Source organism: Falco rusticolus, chromosome Z, assembly GCF_015220075.1.
Source record: "Falco rusticolus isolate bFalRus1 chromosome Z, bFalRus1.pri, whole genome shotgun sequence".
Lineage (NCBI taxonomy): Eukaryota > Metazoa > Chordata > Aves > Falconiformes > Falconidae > Falco > Falco rusticolus.
In genome coordinates this window covers 44,584,644-44,600,225 of record NC_051210.1, presented here as the reverse complement: position 1 = coordinate 44,600,225, position 15,582 = coordinate 44,584,644, and positions in this window count along the sequence as shown.

Genomic DNA, 15,582 nt, shown 5'->3' with positions numbered 1-15,582 from the left:
ACAGGACTCTTGAGGCCAAATGAGCCCACTGGGTTAGTTTTTTCTGGACCAAGCAGTGCTGTTTTAGCTACTTGCATGGCATGTCTATGCTGGGCATGCAGAGCAAGGACACGCTCTGAAGAAATAATGTCACACACTTGTAAGCCTTGCATGCTGACACATTCAATTTCTATTTCTACAGGGGCCCCAACGGCACAGGGAATTTGCTTTTACACTGAAGCAAACCCAGGTGAACCTAGTTTGGGGCAGTGAAACCAAAAGCGTTTGATTATTTTTTCTGTACATGTACAGCTGAGGGCACAGAGAAAATAGTCTCTTCCTCAGTACCTCCAGTCTCATGGGTTTTCTCTTTCCTTAGCAAACAAGACTTTTCCCACCCTTGCCTCCTTGGTTAGTAGTCTTCTGCCTCCTTTTCTGCTCCTGCCAGGATCCGCTGGGAAGAGAGGGCACATCTGAAAGAAACATCACAGACCTTACCAAACGTTACTTCAGGTGGCCAAGATAAAAGGAGAAGTAAAGTTTCAATAATTCTGTTCTCAGAGAGGGTAACAGACCCTACTCAGGGCAAGGGTATTTAATTACTTTGGTCCTGAAGGCTGTCTTCACCTCTCACCCCAGCTTCCCATCCCCTAGGTCCAGCAGTATCTAGACTGAAAATACGGTGCGAGTCCCCTTTAATGATTTATATATGACGGAGAATCCTTTGGTGGATTGATTATCTGTCCAGCTTTATTCTGCAGTCTATGCTGAATCTCAAAATCTTTCTAATGATTATATACTCAGATAATGGGGAAAATAAAAGAGATTTCTCTCAGCCAAAATCTTTCTAGATACTTCCTAATCAGTAAAATTTGCAAACACACTTTTCCTTATTGAATTACAATTCAAAGTAAGAACTACTACATACCTCACATTTACAGTTTTGCTACTTTTACTTAAGTGTTAAGAATAATGGACTAACTTTAAGGATAAAATAGAAATTTGACTTAGGAATGTAGGTTACATTCCATGATTTATAGTTTTCACTGTTTTTAACACAACACTTAAAACATATTTCTTAGGTTCTATAGGACTTTTCATGAAAAACAATCAAAGAATGTTTAAAATTTAGTACAGTCACTTCTGCACTGTTGTATTACTGAGAAGCAAATTTATTTATTTATTTATTTGGGGTAAGGCTGAACAGTATTATTTTTTCCGTATTTCAGCATAGCTCTAGGCTTCAATACCACTGTGGAAAGGGAGCAACTAGTGAAGAGAGAGTTGGACCTAGAGAATGGATTAGATCTTCTACGTAAAGGGTGACACTACTTCTCAATTTGGTAACTATTTCTTAGCTTAATTTTTTAGTGAATTCAGAATCTCAAAGCCTCTTCAGAATAATTGCTTTTGCTTGGCTGCCATTTATTTGGCAGAGAATAATTAAAAAGATCCAGGGTTTTCTTTTAAATGAAACCCTCAGCTGCAACTGTCAAGTTCACTTTTCATCAGAATTCTTCTAATAAATACTCTGGGAAAGAGGAGTCACTCTGAAATGTTTCTGATCTGTTTTCCTGGGGATGTATTCCCCAAAACTTTGAAGCCCGCACAAGCTCAGTTGTTTTCAGATCTAACTAAACAGTATGGAACTATATATCAGGAGTGTTCTGTATGTATTTTTGAAGTCATACTTATTTTACCTGTGAATTCATAAAAATCTGCAGTCAATATAGCAGGCTTTCAGCCTTCTTAACCTTTGAAGGCTGAATTTTTACTATTAGCCTGAAGAACATTTAGAAAATATTAAATCTGCTAGACTGGCAGCTCAGCTGTGTAACTGGTGTACTTCAGTTAATTTGCATGAAACTATGAGAAATTTCCATCAACTAAGCATCCTGTTAGCATTAAAAACAGCCGCACGTGAAAATTTGTAAAATTAGAGGGAAAATCTTCCACGATTCAGAAAACAGTGGAAAGTGACAGTTGTGGTAGAACAGAATGACAGTCAACATATCAAAATATTTCACATAGCTCTGTCTGAGATGCTGTAGTTAGCAGTTCAGCAGTAGTCACCAGTTGCTTTCAGTCAGTGGAGGTTAAACAGCGTATTTCAACCAGCTGCTGGGTGGAGGGTGGTGATTTAATGGCAGAGGCTGAGGTACTGGGTGGCTTTCAAGTGGGGTCACAACATACCCATGCACCTGAGACCAGTTGGGCTGTACCCAAGGGTGCTGAGGGAGGTATCCGACATCCTGGCAAGGCCACTTTTCTTCAGTTCTGACAGGTCATGGAGACTGGAGGAGGCCCCCAATGACCAAACCAAAGCAAATGTTGCACCCATCTTCAGAGAAGGGCAGATGGAACAACCTGGGGAACTACAGGCTGGCTGGTCTCATTTTCGGTCCCTGGGAAAAGCGTGGGTGAAGCAAGAGCTCTGGGGCATGAACGAGCACACGAGTGAGAAGACAGGGACTGAGAATAGTCATCAAGGATTGACCAAGGCTAAATGATCCCTGACCCGCTGGATGGTTGTCTGTGATAAAATGTCTGGACTTGTGGACAAGGGGAGAGCAGTTGTGGCTGGCCTGGGTGTACATGAGCTAGGCTTCAACAGACACTGCGAGGAATGGCAGCAAGAGTTGGACAGAAGAGCAGCTTTCAGGTGCCCACTCTACCAATGAAGTGGTTACCAGAGGCCAGTTTTTTTGTCCGTGGTGGCCATAAATGGAAACAGGAGAGTTTTCAGCTAGGGAAAGCAGGGATGGGGAATTTCCATGGCAGGATAACCAAGGAGCAGGACAGGCTCCCTGGAGAGGCTGTGCCATTTCTGTCCGTGGAGGATTTCAAGCTCTGACCACATAAAACCCTGAGCAACTGTGTCTGACCTCATGGCTCAGACTGCCTTGGGCACAGTTTTGGACTGGAGACCTGCAGTCTACACCAGCCCATACGACTGTTTTTCCATATTCCTCCAGCAGCTATACAGTTACAAAACGACTCCAAAGGAATAAGGACTGATAAAAGATATTTCCAGAGCCAAAGAACCCATTTCTTATGAATGGAATGTTTTAAATATGTAGGCTTGCTGTAACTCATTTTCCCATATTGCTCACATCCACTGTGTCACCCACACATACCAGTCCCCGCAAAGCCCTAACATTCTTCCCCTTTTTCACCTGTTCTGTTATTTTTAATTTAGTATTCTTTTCACAAGAATATTGCCACATCTGTCTGGGATTAAATTTGGTCAAGTGTTTGCTTACATTAATGACAGAATTACACTCTGAGGTGGGGAAGATACTTACAGGTAATGTAAAAGTATCTTATTTGCTCAATACTAGCAGCTCTATTTCTGAGGATCAATTAGCCCAGATGAAGCTGAGAATAGTGATTAAAAAAAAAAAAAAGCTGCAAAATAGTGAAGACACCTAGCACTTTCTGGTGCTGTTGTGAGTACCATTTGGCTTTGCTCACATCCTTGAAGCCACAAACTAATGCATTTGTGTGATACAACAGCAGGATGGTAGATGGTTCCCCACTTTTTCTTGGAGTGCAGTCAGAAGGAAAATCAGCCTGCACTTGTACAAGTCCCTGTTTGGACACAAAAAGGAGTCAGGACAATCAGGTCAATCTTCTCCTGTGAGCTGTTCTAAGAAGGTATTTGTCTTTTTGGCCATTTAAAGATGTAAAAATTATGAACTATAGGAAAGCAAATCTGTCTTGCATGATTATGTTCATGTATGCTCCCTCTTGCCTAGGAAGGTCTGTATGTCTGGACTTGTACTTCTAAAAACTTTTGTAAAAAAGGATAGATGCATGTGTGTTTGTGTAGCTTGTCATCTCCTTGGACAGGAACAGGTACTTAGAACAGTTTAAACTGAGAAACCACATTATGCGGGCCTTTGATGGAAATTTGACACCTAATATATAGTCCAAGAATCCCATGCAAAAGTTTGAATTAGCATTGGTGCATCAGGATATACCCATGTAAGTATCAATCTTTATATATAGGCATTGGAGTTAGAGTAGCATAAACAATTTTTGGCAGAAAGCAGTATTTGGTTAATGTTTGTTAAGTGCTACTCTCCTTAGTTGCTGGAAAAAAGAAGGAAAAATAATTCCACCAAAATGATTTCACTTTCTGCTGAGTGCTCTGTGTCATTTGTTGGCAAAGGTAATGGAAGGAAAAATATCAGCAACAAAAAGTGACCATGAAATGTTTTTTTTTACATTGACAGCACTGGCTCCAATTTTCTTTCCCATATTTGGTATTGCCTAAATTGCAGTAATTGACTATGATACAATTTGTATTTCAAGCTGCTGCTAGCCTTGGCCAAGTTTCAGAAAGAAATGAAAGCACTTAATGTGGGAAATTAGATAGTTATGTCCAAAATTATGTCCCTGCCCCACTGCACATGAAATTAGAGGCATCTGCCTTCCGTCATATTCTTATCTTTGATCTTCCATGTTTTACCTAAGCATGTCAATCTATGTGTCTCCTTCCACCTGGCCTGGCCCATGCCGCATAGCTCAGCACCTAGTTAATTTTTAAGTCTACACGAAGACATACTGCGGTATGCGCACTCAGAAAGCTTTCCTTCCCTTCCCCTCCCCTGGATCTCAGAACAGCACATCCTCTGGTTTTCAGAAGAACAGGAAATACATATCACTGTCTACACAGAATTTGGTCTCTTCTCTAAAGAAGTCACCAGTTCTACAGAGACAAGGGGTTAGAAGACAAACACTTTTCCATACTATTGTCTTGGCCAGCCCCATGCAGCTGGTAACTCCTTGTGCTGGCTGTTCACGCTTTCTATGGAGCCTAGCACTTGAGCTCAGAATAGGGAATCAGGCACGTACTTCCAGTGTCCCTCCAGAAAAACATTTTAAGTGCTGTCTGTAAATGCAGCCCAATGTGTACATCTTCACTGATGTTTGCAGATCTCTGTGCAGACACTGCATGCTATGCGCACGTCCTAAGTCCAAAGGAGAAAGTATCCATCTATTTGTCTGATGTCAGGTTTGTTTCCTGTGTCTTTCTCTGAGGTTGTGGTACAAACCAATCAATACCAAAGGAACATCACCAGACTGGGAGTGTGGCTGAGACTGATGCTAAGTCTCAAGAACTGACATTTGAAAAAAGCAAGGCAGGAAAAGTCAGGAAAACAGAACAAAGCAATACAAGTTACAGTAGCCTGGACTCCTGCACTGTTTCAAAAAGAAAAGTTTATCAACCTCAAAATGCTTATGCAAATGATCTTTAGCTGGAGAAAAAAACCCCTCACTACCTTGCCATTTAAACATTGTGTCTATTGCCAGCAAAAGATTTTCTGCCTTTATAAAAAAAAAAATGGCAGGTAGAATAATATGTCAGCCTGGATATTAAATGGCAATCTCCAGAAAAGGATTAGGCTGTTGGAAAAAACACTGTCAAATAATTTTGAAGTATATTTCAAGAGGCCATTGGGATTTTATTCTCACTGAATCAATTCCAGTGGTGCAGTTCAACATGCAAATCCTGGCTTCAGAGCTGCTCAGCCCCTATTTGATCAGGTTATTTCTGCCATAAGGAGTCCAGCTGCTGGGCAGATCTGGGTCTCTGTGATGCAATTTCAGTGCTCTACAGTGCATTCTAAGAGGGTTCACACAGTACATTTTTTGTTAGACAAAGAACATCAGAAGAGTTTTAGAAAGCACAGGTAAATCAAAACTTTGACTTTTAGGCAAATTGAAATGGCCTCCATTAACTCGGAGCCTAAAAAAGGGGAAAAAAATTAAAATGAGCTGTGAAAAGCAGAACCAGTGATGAAACTCTGCTTAGCACAAGCACTTCCTTTTTTCACACAGCATGGAGATGGTAAGAAGGGACAGAGCATTCAGTGTTACATGTGAGGAAGTGAAGTGGCCAGGGAAGCCCATATAAACCTTGGGAATGCAGTAGTAAACAAAGGAAAATGGCATGGATCCATTAACTTTTTCTGGAGTCCTGGCCAGTAGACTCATATAGGTGGGCATGGGGTGGGGGGGTGTGATGACAAAAAAAAGAAAAAAGGAAAAAAAAATTAGCCACAGTATGGCTTTTACTAGAGTTAAATATTAACTCATCCAGAGGAAATGAAAGGCAGCAAAATATCACAGGGTTATTGATTTCATTGTAACTTTATCCAAATGCCCTACTGTGGCAAGCACTGTGTAAACAAACAGGAAGACAGACCACCTTCTTCAAAGAACCTGTATCACAAAAATCACAGGGCAATGCACTAAAAAGCAAGTGAGACAAAGAATATATTTTGTTACACTGACAAAAACAGAATGAGAAAATAACGTGGAAAAAATAGATTTGAACTAGAAAAATGGGGAAAAACCCCCAGGAAAACAGGAAGGGTGACGAAAGAAGAGCACAGAAAGGGAGGAACAGAAAAACTAGCAAAATGTAGTAATAGTAAAATAGCAGGGGACTGCGGCAAAAGCTAATGAATTTTTGACATGTTACAAAGTTGTCCATTCTGTCTGTGCGTATCTATCCATCCTGACCACCCCTGCTGTGCTGAAGTGACTTCAATCTTTAGTTGTAGAAAACAAGTTTCTGGCAACAGAAGCTGTAGTAAAGCTGACCAGGACAGGACAACACTGTACATTTAGGAGCCGGTGACCCACATTGCAGGTAACCTGTGCAGGTGCTGCATGCCCAGCATGGCCTTCAGGCTGTGCCATGCCATGTGCCATGCTGTGCCACATGCCTGCCTTGGCTGCAGCCTATGCATGGTGCCGGAGGAGCATGCGGCCAGCTCCGACTCGGCTCTGGTGATAAAGCCTTGTCTTTAACAGTGCAACAAGCAGCTCTCTGGAGAATGTCTTTCCTTTTTGACAATAGAAATTATGGACAGAGTTGTTTTCTTGCTAGGAAATCTGGTAACAGCTTGAATGACTGGCAGGGGTGATTTACTCGCTCTCTCTGCCATGAACAGGGTCTGCAAGGTGTCTTGTGAGTGGATGGGGGCTATGTTTGATGCATGGGGCTCCCAGCACCTAAAGAGACAGGATTATCTATGCTTTTCTTATTATGTTAGCTCTAATAAACAGCTTTGTAAGTGATACATTACAGGGTCTGAGCACTTTTTTTTTCTGGGATGCCAACAGACCAGTACCTCCCAGGGCAAACCAAGAAGACTAAATATCACTATAAGGAGCTAAAATGAGCACCTATAATACAATTAAAATATAATAAAGCTAAAACAATTATCCTAAGAACGATTGATATAATTTCCTCCCACCTGCAAGGTAGTACATACACATTCAGTATGAATGACATCAGGTACTGCCAGAACTTTTGACAGTAAATGGAAATAAAACTCTTTCACAGAGACTTCTTCCTCCCTGGAAAGTTAAATTTCTACCTTACCTAAAATGGAACAACTATTTGGGAAAATCTCTCCTTGTGGAAAAGTAGTTGAACACAACAATGTTTTTTTTTTCATCTAATTCTTGACTTAAATAGGAACAATGAAAATATCCTGAAACAAGGCCATTCACACCAACTTTTACTAAACAGAAAAGTCTGAGAGAACTCCACAAAGAGGACAGTGCAGGTCAGGATATTCATTTCCATTTGAAAGTTGAAAGAAAGGAAGTTAAGCATCACTCATCAATCATCTTAAAGAATAAGACATACCTCTTGTCCCTATATGCAGTCATATCCTAGTGTTTTCTTGCAATAGATCCACAAACCTGCCTACATTACAGCAGGAAGCCATACCCGCTACATAACATGTTTTCATCTAGTCTGTGCAGGCTGTTTTTTAGGCTTAAAAGTAAAACAAATTGAGTGTTTAGGTTTATTACTACCAGACAGCTAAAACTTGCTTTTCTTCCTTTGGGAGCACCCACCCTGCTTACTGTAGAGATTTATGAGATAATGTAACCCAGACATTTTTGTCTGTTAAGTAGCACAGTCACCACAATTAATATTAGAATATATTCCAGACACTCCATATGCACTAAACAGAGATCAAACTACATTATGTGGTTATACTGCAAGAAAACCATCTTATTCTGTGTATCTTCAGCATTGGGGTGATTTCAAGATGTCAGTACAAGGTTAATGAATTACAAGAGCACAAACCCAGTATCAGCGAAGACCTGACTCAATGTAAGAGGTCTGGGCCTCAAAACCCCTTTCTGTTGCATATCGATAAGAAAATGTACCCTGCACAGCAAAGCAGGACTGAGGGACTGAGGGAGTGGTGATGGGCAGCACTGCCCTAGCCTTCCTGCTACTGCCAGGTAGTCTCAGGTGGCTTTGGATGAGGGGGCTGCCCCCCAGCACAATGGTCTTCTGGCCCTGCACACAAGGTTGGCAGTGGCCCCTCAGGGCTGGTGACCGCTGGAGAAGCACACAGTGGCCTTGGCCCTGCAGCTGCCTGGAGGGCAGAGCCAACAGGTGACACATCATACGTCCTGCGGCTCGACTGAGGCACTGGGTTGGGTGAACAAGGAGCTTCACATTTTTTCTGCCTCAGTGCCGAGTTACCCTTGGTGTGACAGTTAAGATCAACCTCCCCCACCTCCATTCTAAAAAGGGCATGTACCTTGTTAGATTTAAAAATCAGAGAATCCTAGATGTCTTGAGAATTGGTGTGAGTGTTAAAACCATTTTTATTCACCAGAAATGGAACAGGTTGACAGTAGGGATTGGTTATAGCCAGCTACTGCTGGCAGGCTAAACCACCAAAGGAATATTTTATTTTACATATCAAAATGTTACCTTTGTTCAGCTAGGCTGCTCATCTTTTACAGTAGCATTGCCAGAAAGATAGCACAATATTTATTCTTAGTCCTGTCACCTCAATTAAGGAAATGCTAAAACCCGCAGAAGATTTCTTTAGAGGGGTGTTAACTGACTGACTGACTAACAGAGCCAAGTAAGGTGTGTGTCTCCCGGTGCCAATCTTCAAACACAAGCCTTTTAGCTAACAGTAACAGCTGCCCCCATCTTGCTGTCTTTCACCACTAAATGTTTCTTGAATTCCCCCATTTTATCTTTGTCCTAATCCTCCCAGGATCATGTAGCATCACATGTGGATGTGCACAATTTTTGCAATGCAAGCCGTTTATAAAAATTTAAAGTTAGGCATTTAGAATAGTACATTATTCTCACTAGATACTTAAAAATATTCAATATGGTGTTATGCCTTCATTCAGTGTAGAGTTTCACGCCATTAATTTCAAAATACCGTGCACTTTAAAACTTTTTATTTAGACTGTCATTACCAATTAAACCATTAGATAGCACTACTGTCTTCATGGCAGAGCAACGGAAGAGAAGTACAGCAGTGTATGTTTGTGTTTAGTGAGATGTGTATCTACGCAAACAAAATTTTTTTAAAGGGCACCATGTCTTTGCAATAGAGGTTCCATTACACAGTACAAGACCTAATTTTTCAAATGCCAGAGATGGTCACACTACTTGCGAAAAAAGACTGGGAAGAAGAATATAACAGGAAGAAGAGAAAACCTTTCCCCCATAGTCCCTGTACTACTTTTTATTTCACGTGCAATAACCAATTTCACATACAAGACCGACAGAAGAGCAGCCCTGTGCCTAAGCTTCTCCCAGTGGTGAAGGCACTTCCCAGGGGAAAGGACATATGAAGTTGAATGTTTGAAGCCTAGGAAGGACATTTGTAGGTGCATATCCTGTTCCAGACATTGAAGCTTTCATATTAAGCTGCATTAATGCAAAAGAAAAATCTCCTTTAGCTCCATCCCTATGAGTTTACTTGTTTCCCCTGTATCTGGATCCTCACTGGACTCAAGCAACGGATAGGTATTGAGCAGCTTGGGCTCAGGCAGTTTTAGGTGGCAACTGAGTAGCAGGTTTTATTTCTGAGACTGGGTTGATTGCAATTTGGGGGTCATCCAACAACAAAGTGCCTGAATCCTGCTTTACATGTGCACATCATTTAGTGGATCTAATTCAAGGTTAAACTGACAGTAGTCTGAAGAAACATGACCTCAAACCCACCAGCATCTCAAGTCCTTTTTTCTTAGTTTATTTTGAATCGACAAGTGCCATGTACTTCAGTCAAACGTTTTCCTTTCACATTTCCCCAGTTCTCTGTTTATTAACCTTGTTCTGAATGCAGGAACAAGCTGTCTGGAACAAACTGGTCTCGGACACCATCTCACCCTTCACCTCATCAGGAACATTGAGGCCACCTGAGGTGTCTTTTTGGCTCCAAAAGTCACAGTGCTTGGCTATAGTGCAGTGCACATGAGGACTCTACGCCAGCCTGTTCCTGTGGATGCTACTCTAGTGCTAATTTTAACTCGCTTTGCTTCAGCTAGTCTTCAGCTTTGCATCTTCCTGCTTGCCTTTCCAAGGACAGACTGGCAGCCTCAGAGAACACTACATGGCTTAATTTCACTTTTCACAGAGTTGTATATTTGCTTATTTCCAGCTCCCTTTCTCTCTCCATCTGGTAATAAACAATGGGAAGGCATGTCAGCAGTTGCAATACCTTTGGGAAGTTTGGTGCCTATAATTCGTGCCATGTATATTACCCACCTGTAATTTGTTATGATGACTGATCACTTATTCAAAGCCCTTCTAGGCTCAACGCTGAATCTCGCACTCACAGAAGCAGACTGAACAGTGTAAGGATTCACCTCATCTCCTGTGTATGTATATTAGGTAATCCCAATCTTGTTTATAAATCCTGGGTAAAGAAAGACACCTGCAGATGTATCCTACAGGGAATAAGATCAATACCTTGACTAGCTCCAGCTGGGTACCAGTAGTCTGTATTCTCCAGGGTTTGCTCTATCCATACACAGAGAAAATTACTCATACAGAAGAAAAAAAAAAAGGGGGGGGGGAGGTGGAGGGGGGGGGGAAAGACAGAAGTGAACATGATGGCAGGAAATAACTATGAATATTATGGAACTAAGTAAATTAAAAATAACAAAAAATAAAGGGCAATCATGATGTGGAACTTCATTAGCTGAACCAAATGAAAGATACATTCTTCTAGCTTTGTTCTTAATTTTTCCATGACTTTGGGTCTGGAATTTCATCATCAGTAGATCACAAAAATGTCTTTGTAACATAAAAAGGGTCTAGATAAAGCAGTGGTCAAAAAGAGCTCTATTTCACAAAAGGCAGCTTACTTCCCATCTACAGTAGTTTTCCTTGAGGTATCTGAGGTTTCATTTTAAATGGAAACTACCTCTGCAGCAAGCCCTGATGTACAACTACACTAGTGATTTACCCCTGTGCGGAAAAGGACCTGTCCAAACAAATTCCTGCTTTAACCTCATTAGTAAGAGCCATGATACAATTGTTTTTCTTGGGTGGACATTTGGTTACTAGTTTAGTCCACACAGCATATAGCATGTTTACTTAAGGCTTATAGAAAAGTAGAAGTCAGAAAAGAAAGCCAGGAATTCATTTTTATTAAAAAAATAATAAAGTCTAAAGGTTTAAAGTAATTGTTATGCCAGATAAAGTTTTGAAAAAGAAACAAAACCCATTTGGTAAGTTTCAGTTTGATACAAGAGGCACCAGGAAATTCCAGTTCCACAGATGTTCTACCACTACCGGAAGGTTCACTGTATGTGCTTTTAACTTCCCTGGCTTTGAAAGGGATGTTGTGACTTTTTGCATTTGTTCACCGACATTTACATTTAGCTTTCTTAAGAGTAATGGGGAAATGCTAAGGAAATGTGTATACAATCTTAAATATTTTATTGATCTGATGTCCTATGGTGGTCCCTGTCTTTCTAGGATAGTATTTTTAGTCTAAAATTACCTAGATATATATTTCTATGCACAATTAATTTGCTTTAATGATAAACACAATCTCAGTGCTGGCTAGCTGTAATAGGTCATTTCACTCCTTAGTGAGGCACTTCAGTCAGTGTGTCTGAATGCTGCTAAACATGCTGACTGCAGGATAACAACAAGATACTTGGATCTGGCCAGGTGTTAAACTTCAAACCACTCTACTGTCCTGATTACAAGCTGGCTCTTTTTCTGTACACAAAAGGGAAAAAAAACCCCAACAATTCCAACCTCAAACGGTCACCCAGCAGTAGCACTCTAAGCTGTCACATCAGCAAATGGCCACAAAACCATCAAATGACCCCATCAAATGGTTATCCAACACTCTCCAGTTGTCCAGAAAGCTACAGGGCTGTGGCACAAACCTGCCTGCTCTGAGGTTTGTCCTGATACTCCTGCTACCATAGTTGCTGGCCCTGCTACCATTGCCACGTTTCTTCCCATTCTGTCTTCGGCAGGGGCAGCAATGCCAGGCATGGTGGAGGTGTCGTGAGAGCAGCAGCAGCGGTGATGCTGGCAACAGCATGAAAATCATGGACGCCAGCAGAGCTGAGGATCAGAGCAGCAGCACAAGTGTCCAGAAAGGAATAAATCTGAACCTCAGTGTGAAATTAAGTGCTGTTCTGAGTCATCTTATAATCTGAATAAAGCAGGTACGATCCAGCAAGCTGGATGGCTTGAAAAAGGCTTGAAAACAAATTGCACATGACAGAACATATCACAACACTGGTTTTAAATACGCCTATTTACAGCAAATGGCAACTGCTCCTGTCACAACTATAGTAAAAAGGCAAGCATTGTGCGCTTCACTATTGTACAATTCTGTGATTCTGTGTCCTGCGGCCTCCTCCTGCCACGTTAGAAGCTGTTCAGGGCACTCTGCAGTGCAGAGAGCTTTGCAGCGGCTGTCTATGCCTCAGTTTCCCTTTGCACTGAAATGTGGTTTGGTGCTGGACTTGCCAGTGCTAGGTTAACAATTGGGCGTGATGATGATCTTAAAGGTCTTTTCCAACCTAAACGGTTCTATGATTCTGTGATTCCATGACCTGTCCCAGTTCTCTGGGTTACTGGCTGACACCCTGGAGTCACTGGAGATTTTTTGTATCTAGATCTGAAACTTTTTTCCCTAGATTTCTTAAAAATTGAACCTGTGTCTCTGCAGAGGTTTTCCTGGGTACCTTATTTTACTTTTAGGTCTAAGCCCTAGGCTGCCTGTTACTTTGTCAGGTCTATTCTCAGTGAACGGTAACTTCCCGGACAAAAAATATGCTTTTTTTTTTTGATTATTTCCTCTGCAAGGGGTTAGTCAAAGAAAGGATGTGTAGCAACAGTAACCTTTTTTAATTATTTTGGCATCCCATCAGAGTCATCCAGCTGTACTTATGTCTAGCTCAGTGTCATGCTAGGCCATTCAAACATTTGCCATGTGGTGTGATTGCGAACCCTTCAAGGAAACAGGTGAGCCAAAACGATAGGGACTACCATTTGGATGGAGGAAATACCATTTAGTCAACTTTCTTTTCTTCACTGTCTTTGGTGGAATACAAGCTTGTCCACGCCCCAATCCCTCAGGATGCAAAACAACCTTATCTTGGAAGCACCACACACTTCACAGCAAGCCCAGACATCAGAATTAGAGGGGATAACCCTCAGGAAATGCTTACCACATTGAGTAGGGAATTCTCATTACTGCTTCTCTGTTTTCATGGGCCTCTACATCCCTCCTTTTAAATATGTATAACATTTGTAAATACTCTTGTCTCTTCCAAGCCTGAGACTCTATCCCAGCCAGCTCACTCCTGTACCCATCCCAAGGGAATCCACTGAATGTAAAGGGTGTTCCAACTGGTCCTAAATTTGGTCCTAAAGTCACTTCTGTTCACTTCATTCTGGGAATGAGGATTCAAAGCAAAATAGTTATATAGGCCTGACTAAAATGACACAGACTTTCCTCCTCTCTAAATTAATGTGAACAGGAGTAAAACTGGAGAAAAATAACAGTTCTGTTGAAAAGTTCTGAGTGCATACCTGTGGAAACTTTTAAGAGGCTAATAAATAAAAAACCATTTGAGTGAATGAGGCTTTTATTCTCAGCTTGAGACTGCAGTGGCTGAAACTGATACACAGCCAAATTAATATTAGGCACTCTCAGCAAAACTGAACTCTCTTCAGTAAGTAGTTACTCCTGTTCTGAAGTAAAAGCTTTAGGTAGTCTGTGATAAATACTGTGTTGGTTTGGTGTGAGGACAACGAAAGGGGATTTCAAAAGTAATTACATCTGCCAATTTGAGAAAATACTTTCCAAATCTGATGAGCAGAACAGCAAACAGAAGACAGTAAGTCTCTGCAGAGAAAACTGGCTCACGTGTGGAAGTATATGCATACCAAGGATGCCTGGAGGCAGGTAATGAGATAAGTAAGCCAGCTGAGGCTGCCTTTATGCCAATGAGCGCTGCACTCAGTGGGCTCACCCTTGCTGCCACAGCCTCCAAGCCACTGCATGCACCTTTTAAAATATTGCTGATTTTTAAAAACAAATTTATCGTAAACCATAATACAAGGCTATTCATACGTTGCCAACACATGGCACCTTCCCTCAGAAAATCTGCGTGTGCTTTTTACAATGGTTAGTATTCACAAAAGAAATCCCTTATGACTGCAAAGAAACCCCAAACTGCATTGTGTAATTCTGTTTCTACACTACTGATGTTACCCCTTGGTTTATGCCAAAGAACAAAAGCACAGATATAACTTTCTGAAGCTTATACACCAAAATCCATACAGAAACATTTAAATTCTCACTTGTACTCACTGGTATTTAGGAACCTTCAAAAGGTGTTAGCTGACCATTTCATCACTATTGAAATTAAATTCATGACCAGTGTGCTCCCAATCAAATTTCATTCATTATTTGGTCAAAGTCATGAAAAAGAAAGCAGCAGAATCACAAGCATGATCAATGTATTACAGGAAGCACAGCTTCATCTTAGCATTCACACAGACAGCTTCTGCTTACCAATGTAAGTGTTCACATTTTAGGAAATGGGAGAGGCTAGCTGGTTGTTTATAGCTGCACACATTTGCATTGACTCATTCTGGAAAGTTTTTGTCAAGATGAGTATGCACACGCTAACGTTTACTACTTATCAGGGTACTCCCCACCTACCAGTAGTAGAAATACTAGCAAAATATTTTGGGGTATGTTAGCTCTGCTAATAATAATAGTTGGCTCACCCCCATCTTTGAAATGGGGGACTAATAATAACAATAATGAGTAAACTCTTAGGGGATTGCAGTGGGACTAGAAAGAACACAAAAATAACAGTATGATTCACCTTTTAGCTAAAGAAGCCTGAAAGCACTGTTCCAGTTAAGCCATTTCTTCTTTAAAATGCATCAAAATGAGTATTTAAATTAGAAAACAACTTGAAATACAGTATGTTTGTTTATCCCAACTACATTTAATCTGGTGCTAACCACAGGTGTTAAGCAAGAAGGGTAAGTACGTGTACAGGACTGGAACACAGTGTTGTGTTGGGGAGCACCAAAGGCAGAAACAGTCAGTATTGCTGCTTATAAAGTAAAGCATATGAATGATCATATTGCTAAGAAAAATTATAAGCTTTGTTTTAAATGCATCTTTCTGTTGCTTAGCTTTATTTTCTACCTGAACATTCTCTTCCATATTGTTAGTGTTACCTTAAGGAAAACAGGAGGATGAGTCCATCTTCCTGAAGGTCTGAGACCCAGTCAAGGGGACA